Here is a 12198-nt window from a genome sequence, read left to right on the forward strand (position 1 = left end):
ATCCAGTGTGTTGCGTACCAGTAGTATCAGAAAATTTATAAACCAGGGGAATGGCATGCTAAAGAAGAAAGTTATCTAACTCCCCAGCTACTTCCCATCAATATTCAGGCAGGCTGTTACACTCTGTACGACTGGGCGAGTTGACCGTGTGGTTAGCGGTGCGCAGCTGTGAGCTTGCATCCGAGAGATAGTGGATTCGAACCCCATTGTCGGCAGCACTGAAGATGGTATTCCGTGGTTTCCCACTTTCACGCCAGTCAAATGCTGGGCCTGTACCTTAATTAAGGCCTAAGGCACTCTTAGCCCTTTCCTATCCCATCGTCGCCATAAAACCCTTCTAAGTCGATGCGACGTGAATCAAATAAAAAATACTCTGTACGCAGCAGTAATCCTATCTACCGGAGATGAGGGGCAACAGAAGACACAAAGCACATCACGACAAACAATGGTCAATGTAATGTTATTGTTGAACAATGTTATGAGCTTTCTATATTGTAGGCCTTCACATTTAGTTTTCTTTCGACTTTGTGATTTGTAAAATATTTTATACCGTAAACTGTACTTTCTTATTCTCCGACTTTACATACCGATTTTCATTAAATACTGTTTACCCATTTTCTCGTTACTCGGTGCTGATATGAACTTAGTAACAAAAATCCAAATTCACGAATATCTTTGTGATCATAGCCAGTACGGTAACAATGTATAAGACATGAATAATAGGAAATTTAATACTCTATAACCTTAGTTATGTAGCATTCATCGATTACACCTCTAATAAGAAATATTTGAGAATTACATTGTAGGCCTTCCCCTAAACTACCATTTCACTCAGCGTGAATAAAATAATTTACAGCCTAGACTATAGCGGCTTATTTCCTGACTTTGAATACCGATTTTCATCAAGATAGGACTACTAATAACAACAATATTTGAGAATTACATTTTAGGCCTTCCCCTAAACTACCATTTTTCTCAGCGTGAATACAATTATTGATAGCTTAGATTGTAGCAACGTATTCCCCAACTTTGCATACCCATTTTCTTTAAAATACGACCACTAATAACATAAATAGTTGAGAATTCAATTTTAGGCCTTCCCCTAAACTACCATTTCACTCAGCGTGAGCAAAATGATTTATAGCCTAGATTGTAGAGGCTCATCCCCCGACTTCACATACCGATTTTCATTAAATTCTCTTCAACCGTTTTCTCGTGATGCGTGTTCATACAGACAGACAGACAGACAGACAGACAGACAGACAGACAGACATTACGGAAAAGTAAAAAATGCATGTACTTGTTACTATGCACATGACCGATACAGAAATACCATTATTTTCAAATTCTGAGCAATGTACAGACAAAACTCTTATTTTATATATATAGATTGTATTACACAAGCAATAGCACCTCTTTCAGCGTTACAGGTATTTTCAAATATTTGATTCCTTTGTTTCTGTTTTCTTTTATTTTTTATTTTTTATAAGTTGCTTTACGTCGCACCGACACAGATAGGTCTTACGGCGACGATTGGGCAGGAAGGGGCTAGGAGTGGGAAGGAAGCAGCTGTGGCCTTAATTAAGGTACAACCCCAGCATTTGCCTGGTGTGAAAATGGGAAACCACGGAAAACCATTTTCAGGGCTGCCGACAGTGGAGTTCGAACCCACTATCTCCCGAATACTGGATACTGGCCGCACTTAAGCGACTGCAGCTATCGAGCTCGGTGATTCCTTTGTTTCAGAACCCGCTAAATCCCAATTTCAGTATCAAACAACTCCATATCCAAATTTTCTCAACTCTGCTTCTTATATATTTTAAAAACCTTATTCCAAAAGACTTTCACAGTTTCAAATTCTACGCTAAATAGCTCATTTAAACATTAAATCTATATTACTCTGGAAAATTATTTAGTCTGGGCAGTTAATTCTTTCGGTAAACCGATAATGCAGAAAAAGAATGACTTGGTGGCTTTTGATACTAGCGCCTCATCATCTCTCTATATAAAGTGCCTATTCTGTCTGTCATTCACGGTGATACTGAGAAAATGAGAACGTTTCAACAGGTGGAATTGGTACCAGTTATAGAGTGTTATGTCTTATCTACAAGAGAAATACAGTGTATCTCTCATGACAGCGACTTTTGTACAAGTTAAAGAAAAAATACGTTGTTTTCAGCAAAGTGAGCTTCTCATGTTCATCGTGACAACAGCAATATCTATCGGCAGGAGTTCAAGCTACGTACATCCTGACCACTGCCGTCTCGATCCTTCTATACTGCCTGCTCTATGCTTAGCCACGGCCGACTTGATGCGTCGCTCTAGCTAGCTCCTTACCGGCCTTGACAATCGGGTCCACGCACTGTAATCACGGTGGGTTTATCCGTTGCCTACCCTATAATAGAAGGCCTGGACAAGCCGACACATTTCTGGGCGAACAAAGTAGTTCAGGCAAGGCCGCTTGGATCGCGTTTATGTTCTGTTGTTCTCATGTTCTGTCTATATCCTTATTTTGAAGATTCATACAATAACGCGAAATAATACATTTTTATTATCACTATGCCCGGTGTGAATTAGATATGAATATATAAAACAACTTAGAACACACTACACTTCATAGATTTCTTTCATTTTGCACTTGTTTATCACACAAGAATAAAGAATAGGGAAGTAGGCCTAAATAGAAGTACTCACCCGATTTTTCCCTATTACTATGATTTCAACACTTTTCTGCTCAGTGGCTTGCTCTTGAATTTGTTTAATAAATCACAGTCATTAGTCACTTTCTTTGCATTATTATCAAGAACAGGCCTGAAAAATTTTGTAAATATAACGTATGTGATGTGTGCTTGATCACAGTCGCGGCACTGAAACGTCTCTTTAAACTTCGGAGCGGTAAGGAATTTTAGCTTTCGGACAAGGTTACATTTTCCGAGATATCCTAATGCCCGAATTGTAAATATGAATACATTTTTAAGAAGAAGACGAATTTGCGTCGGCACTTTGTCGGGGAGCAGAATTCCCCTCACAGTACTTACACTGTAATCTGATTCGACAAAGTGCAAGTTACATATTCTGGAGTTATCATTAGGAGCCCAAAGAGATCCCTTTCTGCTGACCTGTCGAGAAATAGCAAGCCTCCATTTATCCCGTAAACTCAGATCTTTAGGAAAAAGATGAAAATTGATATTTGTGTATATTTCTTCGCTGTGTCAGATGTGCAGTTAGGCACGCAACAATAAACCATCTTAACCTACAGAATGGAAAGAGAAACTTGACGGTAATTGGCCCCAGGAGCTCTGAAATTTGGAGCGTGGGTTGTCAACCACGGGGCCCTTAGCTGAGTCCTTTCATTTCTTCCACTTACTTGTGTCAGGCTCCTCACTTTCATCTATCCTATCCGACCTCCTTTGGTCAACTCTAGTTCTTTGCCGACCCCGACGCTATTAGATCTTTCATTTTCACGCCCTTCGTGGTCCTTGTCTTCCTTTGTCTGATACTTTCATTTTTTATTACGTTCAAAGTCGGTTAACTGGCGAAGTGTTACTTTCTTCATGACACTGGCGTCTGTGAAAGCCTGCTCAGCTACGCCGCAGCTAGCCGCAAGTGCTCAGGGTTCATACACGGCACATTTTCTAATGGGACACCCCTTCCCCTGACTTTCGGCCATTCTGTGTGCATTAACATGTTCATTTCATATTTCCAATTACTTAACACATAGTCATTTGGACTGTCGAAGATAAGGTTGTGTACTAGTAGTTTTATAAAAAATTAAATCTGATAACATATTAAATGCGAAGAACACACAATACCATGAACTCATTATTTTTTTGAGTGACTATACATTGTTTTAAAGTTGAGAATAAGAATTTTTCTGTAGTGATCAACGTACGTTCAACATGTTAAAGGAGTAAATAATTTTCAATTATAATCTACGTTTGAAAGAAATTATATTCAAATGTTGATTTACCGTGGAAATTCCCGAAGAATCTCATAAGGCAAGGGCACGGATCGCTGACTGGTGACCACCATCAAAACTGGGTTCGTCGGAAGGTCCTGAGACTCACATAGCCCTCACTGATGTGTACGGACGATTTTTATTCCTTCTTCATGAAAGAAAATGTAGCCTATTGCTCTTTTTATTCATTGCAAAATGTCTTTCCACGTATGGTTTTTAGAGGTTGCAACAAATGTACGTCACGGGGTGAGAAACCTAGATTAAAAAAGGGGATGAACCAAAGCTGTCTAACGCATTTCATCCCATTTTGGTTTTGTAGCTGCAGCAGCGGGGGCCTAGCGTTATCGTGAAAAAGCAGGGCGGTGTGTATTGGAACTGTAAGTCTTCCGGAACGTTGGCCGAGACTCCACCACAGAATCGCGACGAATTGAGACTCCATCGTTTAACTAGAAAATCTAAGTAAACACCTGTGGTATGCTGGTGGTTCTGGGACGACGTTGTGTTGTACGGTAACAGCGCGCTTGTCAACTCATCTAGAATGCACAGGGTAATTGCGAGATAAGTTCAAATTCCCTTACGGAAGGTAGGCATGAATGTCCCCAATTCGAAAAGTATGGCTTTTGTTAACATTCAGCGAATTTTTTGTCGGAGGGAGGAGCTTGAAGTCGAGAGTGATGTTGTGAGGTAGACATTAGTTTTGATTACCCCTCGGCTTATACAATCTACAGCGCCATAATTCAAGCAGTATAGATGTATAATGTGCAAGAAGCATTTCTAAGTATACCATTGTACAGCAAATTCAAGTAGTATGCATGCGTAAGTCGCACGAAAAACTTTCTACGTACAAGAAGCTAATGTCTTCACATTGCAAAATACTGTAACGTTTATCAGCAAAGTCGTTCATCGTTAAATACCACATGACCTACAAACATTTTCAATTTCACTATTTTGCTTAAATATGACTTTATTTTGGCGTCGAATGGGTTCAGGGCCCTTCAAATAACCAGCAGGAAAAGAAAGGTATTTTTACCCACCTTCCAAATACACTTGATTGCCTTGCTATCAACTATGAAGATATTACCACCGAGAACTGGAGATATTATAAGAAGAATTTTGTAAACAATTTAAATTTATGCCAATATCTTCAGCGTAACATCTTTGTTTGGAAAACTTGCATCTACAAGGGTACGATCTGTACGATCTGCCCAGGAATCACACAACAATAAGCTCTTTTCATTTGTTACATGTTCGCCAAGGACTGAAGTTAGAAAACGTTTCATGTGTTCTTTAGTCATTTTTCCCCTTTTGCTTGCCTTCACATGAATGTTTCTTGGACAGGTTGTTGCAAGTTTCCTAAAAATATTTGGACCGAAGGTGCCTTGTGTCTCTTCAAAACCGATGCACAACTTGTTTGCTAATCTGCCTGCCATTGATAAAGCCACATCAATTGTGTAGCTGTTGGCAGAGCTATGTACAGACTGCAACACACTACCTGTAGTTTTCTCTCCTCTGTAGGACAGTGTTGATGCTGAAGACATTTCATACTGGAATTGACTCTGGTCACTGTTTCAAACGTTACCTTTCTCCACACCCTCCTCTGTTATAAACATGTTCACTTATTCCACAAACTGTTCTGCCTTCTGACGTATAATATTATCGTCTTCTATGTCCTTACGTGTGTCAAATGTAGTAATATGCCTGGATGAAATGCCATATTCAGCCTTGAGATGGTCGATAAAGGAAATGGAAGCTTTGAAATTGACCAAGCCAACCATTTTAGCCCCTATTAGTGCCCACATCTGCAGATGCCAATAGTGAACTGTAGATTCATACCTCCTTGCACCATCAAATTGCGATATTGCATACTCTTTTATAGTTTGTAATTGCGACAATCTGTTTCCTTTGAAACGAGCACCTGCTCCCGTTTCTTAGACACATAATTTAGAATTAATGTGCTATTTGCTTTACTTTTGATGCACTTATAGTGCTTGATTAGTTTGCTATAGGAATTGAAGCCATGATTGTAACAGTCATCAAAAATGTTCTCTAGTACGCTGTCATCAATATACACTGACTGACAGAGCAAATGCAACACCAAGAAGGAGTGGTCAGAACTTTATGCCAATTGCAGGGTAGACTGACGTCACTGAGGTATGCTCATGATGTGAAATGCGCCGCTGTGCTGCGCACGTAGCGAACGATAAATGGGACACGGCGTTGGCGAATGGCCCAATTCGTACCGTGATTTCTCAGCCGACAGTCATTGTAGAACGTGTTGTCGTGTGCCACAGGACACGTGTATAGCTAAGAATGCCAGGCCGCCGTCAACGGAGGCATTTCCAGCAGACAGACGACTTAACGAGGGGCATGGTGATCGGGCTGAGAAGGGCAGGTTGGTCGCTTCGTCAAATCGCAGCCGATACCCATAGGGATGTGTCCACGGTGCAGCGCCTGTGGCGAAGATGGTTGGCGCAGGGACATGTGGCACGTGCGAGGGGTCCAGGCGCAGCCCGAGTGACGTCAGCACGCGAGGATCGGCGCATCCGCCGCCAAGCGGTGGCAGCCCCGCACGCCACGTCAACCGCCATTCTTCAGCATGTGCAAGACACCCTGGCTGTTCCAATATCGACCAGAACAATTTCCCGTCGATTGGTTGAAGGAGGCCTGCACTCCCGGCGTCCGCTCAGAAGACTACCATTGACTCCACAGCATAGACGTGCACGCCTGGCATGGTGCCGGGCTAGAGCGACTTGGATGAGGGAATGGCGGAACGTCGTGTTCTCCGATGAGTCACGCTTCTGTTCTGTCAGTGATAGTCACCGCAGACGAGTGTGGCGTATGATTCCACGTCACCTCTAGTGCGTATTCAAGGCACGTTAAATGCCCACCGCTACGTGCAGCATGTGCTGCGGCCGGTGGCACTCCCGTACCTTCAGGGGCTGCCCAATGCTCTGTTTCAGCAGGATAATGCCCGCCCACACACTGCTCGCATCTCCCAACAGGCTCTACGAGGTGTACAGATGCTTCCGTGGCCAGCGTACTCTCCGGATCTCTCACCAATCGAACACGTGTGGGATCTCATTGGACGCCGTTTGCAAACTCTGCCCCAGCCTCGTACGGAAGACCAACTGTGGCAAATGGTTGACAAAGAATGGAGAACCATCCCTCAGGACACCATCCGCACTCTTATTGATTCTGTACCTTGAAGTGTTTCTGCGTGCATCGCCGCTCGCGGTGGTCCTACATCCTAGTGAGTCGATGCCGTGCGCATTGTGTAACCTGCATATCGGTTTGAAATAAACATCAATTATTCTTCCGTGCCGACTCTGTTTTTTCCCCAACTTTCATCCCTTTCGAACCAATCCTCCTTGGTGTTGCATTTGCTCTGTCAGTCAGTGTATTTTAATACACTGGACCTCGTCTTTTTGGGTGGAGAGAGTTCGTACTCACTTCGACTTGACTGTTCCTGTTGCTCTGGAGATGAATGTCGTGTACTGCTTGAAGAGCCACTTTCTGGTTCAGGTTCCTCCTGTCCTTCAAAATCCGTATATCTATCCAGCGTAACGTCGTGTATTTCTGTGTCATCGCCATTATATTTCTGAATTATTATGTTATATAATACGAGTATATCCGCGAACTCCATATCCTCGGCCCCGATGTTATTTCCATATTCAGCACGTCGAAACTTGGTCCCTAATATTTGGACCACATGCGTTGGATTAATTCTCTTCATGATATCACTGCACTGTACACAGTTTACACAGTAACTCGCTTGCGAACACTCCAGGAGACAAATACGTACTGCAGCTATACCACTCACGCAACTGGAGCACTAGTTAGTGCAACTACACTATGCCACCGTCTACTGGCGCTAGCAGACAGGTGCGGAGTTTTGCATGGAAATGAAGCACACCACCGTTTTGTTTATGATTGCTTGTTATTCTAAGCATGGTTTCGTGCGGTTCCGAGCGTTCGAGGTCAAAGGTGTCCCTTGTTAGGAGTACTGAAGAAGTCTGTGAAGCGTCATTTCCGGTCGGTTCTGCACGGCGATCACCGCGGAAATATTGTTTTGGTTTGAGAGATACAGTGCGAAATTGCGTATTGTGAAATTCAATCGTCATTTCCAAGACTTCCTTTTTCCAATACCTTCTCTTGAACTGCTAAATATATCAAACTGAAACTTGATAGACAGGCGGGCTAAGCACGTTTACAGAATTTCCTGCAAGCAAATTAGAAAATATGTAATTTTATGGACTTGAGAGTTTAATATACGGAGCCTGTCATATAAACTAAGACCGTCGAAGCGGCGTTTTTACTCTCCGATCCGTAAGCTGCAGTATGGAAGGTGCGTGCATAGTTCTTGACCTTGCAAGCAGCCTGCACGTGTTCGACCTGGCAAGCGTGGGTCGCTAATCTGAATCTCAGCTGTTAACACGATGAGACAGTTATCATTGCAACATCGTGTTTTCGTAATTTTTTTTTTTTTTTTTTTTTGCTAGTTGCTTTACGTCGCACCGACACAGATAGGTCTTATGGCGACGATGGGACAGGGAAGGGCTAGGAGTGGGAAGGAAGCGGCCGTGGCCTTAATTAAGGTACAGCCCCAGCATTTGCCTGGTGTGAAAATGGGAAACCACGGAAAACCATTTTCAGGGCTGCCGACAGTGGGATTCGAACCTACTATCTCCCGAATACTGGATACTGGCCGCACTTAAGCGACTGCAGCTATCGAGCTCGGTTTTTCGTAAATTAAAGTTCAGGATTGATCTTAATGGTCGTGTGAAGAGTCATAACTCTCGCTATTGGTGTGCAGAAAACCGTAATGCTGTTAATGAAGTCCCTCATTATGATAGAAAGACTGGTGTTTGATGTGCTGTTAGTGCAAGACGAACAATTGGGTTTATTCATTTCAAGATTACAGTAATGCATAGAGGTACCAAAATGACATTTTAACGCTGTTCTTCTATCAGTTAACGGAATATTAAAAATCACATGGGTGTTTTCAACAAGATTCAGCCCCTGCTCATACAATGAGGCTACTTAAAGGATGCAACAAAGAATTAAAAGAGAAAAGTTACTTAAGTATGGTTCGTCCATTACTGGAATATGCAAACAGTGTTTGGGATCCTCACCAAGAATACCTAATAAAAGAAATAGATAGTGTGCAGAGGAAAGCAGCACGATTTGTAACAGGGGATTTCAGGAGAAAGAGTAGTGTATCAGAAATGTTAAAGAAACTAGGGTGGGAAACTTTAAGTAAGAGAAGGGAGAAAACTAGACTTATAGGTTTATATAGAGCCTATACATGAGAAGCAGCATGGGGAGATATCCGTGAGAGGCTTCAGTTGGAAAATAATTATATCGCCAGGACTGACCACAAATATAAAATTAGAAGGAATTTTAGCAGAAGCGATTGGGGTAAATTTTCATTCATTGGGAAGGGTCTGAAGGAGTGGAACAGTTTACCAGGGGTAGTGTTTGATCCTTTTCCAAAATGTGTACAGATATTCAAAAAGAGAATAAACAGCAACAGAGAAAATAAATGAAGTGTTAGAGGACGTTCGACCAGTGCAGGTTATTGTAAATTAAAAATGTGTGTAAATAAATTAATTCCATCCCCTGGTCTAAGGAGTTTGGACAGCCAAAGTAGGGGACTGCCTGTAGGGGTGAAGTACAGTGGGGACTTCGAGGGCCCTGGGACCGCTACGGTAGCTGTGAAGGCCCTTCAGGAACTCTGAAAAGTGGTGGCAAAAGGGGCTCTGGTTAAGACGCAGCAGGTCGTTATGCTACTTAGGTTCCAGAATGGGTAAAGGAAAAAAGAAAAAAGTAAATAAATGCAATGTAAATTTTAATCTTATACCAGTTGTACAGTATCATTTGAAGTAATTCCACATACTGTATATCAGATGACTATATTTGTATGTAGTACAGGAGATATTAAAAGTAGAATTTTGTAAACAATGTAAATTTATTAAGGATGAACTGTGAGTTTAATAGAAAAAATCGTTAGCGTCAATTATATAATATTGTATTATAGGAAAATTATATTCTCTTGTTAAATTAATATTTAGTGCTTGACAATAATGTATTTTAGTGTACCATTTGCGACCGAGGTAAACACCTCATTTGCAAATAAAGAGATTTTGATTTTGAACAGAAGATTCCCTTCTTACAATCTCGGAAGTGTGTGCAGACAGAGTGGTCAGTGCTGGTCTATTTCCCCCTCGTTCTCCAGATCTAACAGAGTATGTTTTTACTGGTGGGGTACACTGCAAAAAAAATGTCTATCGAACAAATCCTCACACGTTGGAGAAATTGAAAGGAAACATTACGAATGAAATCAGGAACATTACAGTGGCGGAAGTCACTCGCGTCAGCTAGAATGTGGTTACCAGATACACTGCCTGTATAACTCGGGAAGGATAACTCTTTCAGCATCTTTTACAAGGCAAGATTTCATGAGACTGTATACACGCTTAAAAGGCAGGGCGGCCGCGCGCGACATGAGTTCGGCTGAGGCAGCTGCCGTAGCGCAGAGTACAAACTCCGTGCGTTCGGTCTTAGTTTATATGGGATACCCTGTATATGTATTTTGTACTTTTCAAATTGAAAAGTTCCATTACTTTCAAAAATCGAATTAGGCATGAAATTAAAAACGCCTGCAGACATTAAATAATCAGGTCCTTAGAAATCAATAACAAAATTTATAAGATCCAGGACCTTCGCGCTGCTGTGAAAAAGGTTCATCAATTTAACCAAAATTCAAATTAAAAAAAGACTATTTCAAAGACATTTTATCTAAATTAACTTATTAATGTAAGTAGTTAATAACAATGTATTTCAAATAAATATGCAAGGTTTCATGATTCTAACTCAAATCGTCTCGAAGATACAGGGAATTTGGAAAAATCACTGAAGTTTCGTGCGCGTCTCCCCTTAAAGCACGCGTTCAACAATAGCATCACTCAGAATCTGCCACTTCTGCTGCCGCTCGCTTCCACTGCAGTAATTGTACAAAAACTAACCCATCAACGAATGGTGCATCAGCTAAAACAAGCACAAAAAACAAAGAATGGCTTTGATTTCAATTGCCTGCTTTGTGGTCATGATCGTGAAGGTATCAAGTCTCCATGGTCTCACCGTGGTTACCCGATTCGAGTCCTGTTAGTGGATAACATTCACTGTCAATGTAGGCCGGCAGGGTACGATAACCTATATTTCTAACCAGTAGAGTGCGTGGAAAAAGCCTCGGTTTAGTTCTAAACCGCTCCACAGTGTCCATATGGAGTGAAGGCAACGCCTTGACACTTGTGCCATTCTTCGATAAAATTTCGTTCCTGTCACTCCTTATGCTCTCAGGAAACGCTCTACACCCCTTTGTTCTTCTTTCGAAACCTCCATTTCACTGTTGTTAGCACGACTGGGTGCAGTGGACGATCAACGGGTGCGCGTGCTCGGTCTGTCGTCACGTGGTGTGCACCCATGTCCCTCCAGCGGTGAGTTTAGGGACTGCGCCTTCTTCCGCAGGCAATTGCATTACGATCCTTTCAGCGGTTTTCATTTTATTACATCCAGCTCGTTTCTTTTTGAATGGCCCTCATACAAATGGTATTTCAGTTGATGTCTATTAAAATACGAAAAATTGAAGCTGAATAAAATACATTAGAACTTATTTTTTCATATTTTAGAGCCTATTTAGGCACCTAAAGTAACATTTTTAGTACCTAAAAATCGAAGGTTTCATCATCATCATCATCATGATCTCACACCCAGACGCTCAGATCGCCCACGGGTGTCAAATAGACTTGTACCAGGTGAGCTGAACATGTTCCCGGACACTCACGGAACTAAAAGCCGTGTGATAAATAATAGTAATAATTTCACTTCCTCTCCCTCTGCCCCAATACAAATTGAGTGCATACAGTACAGAGTAAAGTTTAAACAGCTCTAAATTTAGCGGGAAGTGAAGTGAACAGGAAATTCATAGTTAAATAATACAAATGTGAATCAGATAAAATAATAAATGAGGAACAAAATAATTTAGTTTGTTGTCTCATGGTAACGTAAGTTTCCCCTGCAATGATCACGTGTTGCGGCCATATTTACATATAACAGCCATTCGTCACGAGCATGGGGATCCAATCAAACTGATTACTTTGGCATGACAAATGACAGTCTGCGTTCCATCATTTTCATTTACGTCACAACTAAAACATCCCTAATTAATGATGGCATAAGTA

The sequence above is a fragment of the Anabrus simplex genome, chromosome 6 (genome assembly GCF_040414725.1).
Source record: "Anabrus simplex isolate iqAnaSimp1 chromosome 6, ASM4041472v1, whole genome shotgun sequence".
Taxonomy (NCBI): Eukaryota; Metazoa; Arthropoda; class Insecta; order Orthoptera; family Tettigoniidae; genus Anabrus; species Anabrus simplex.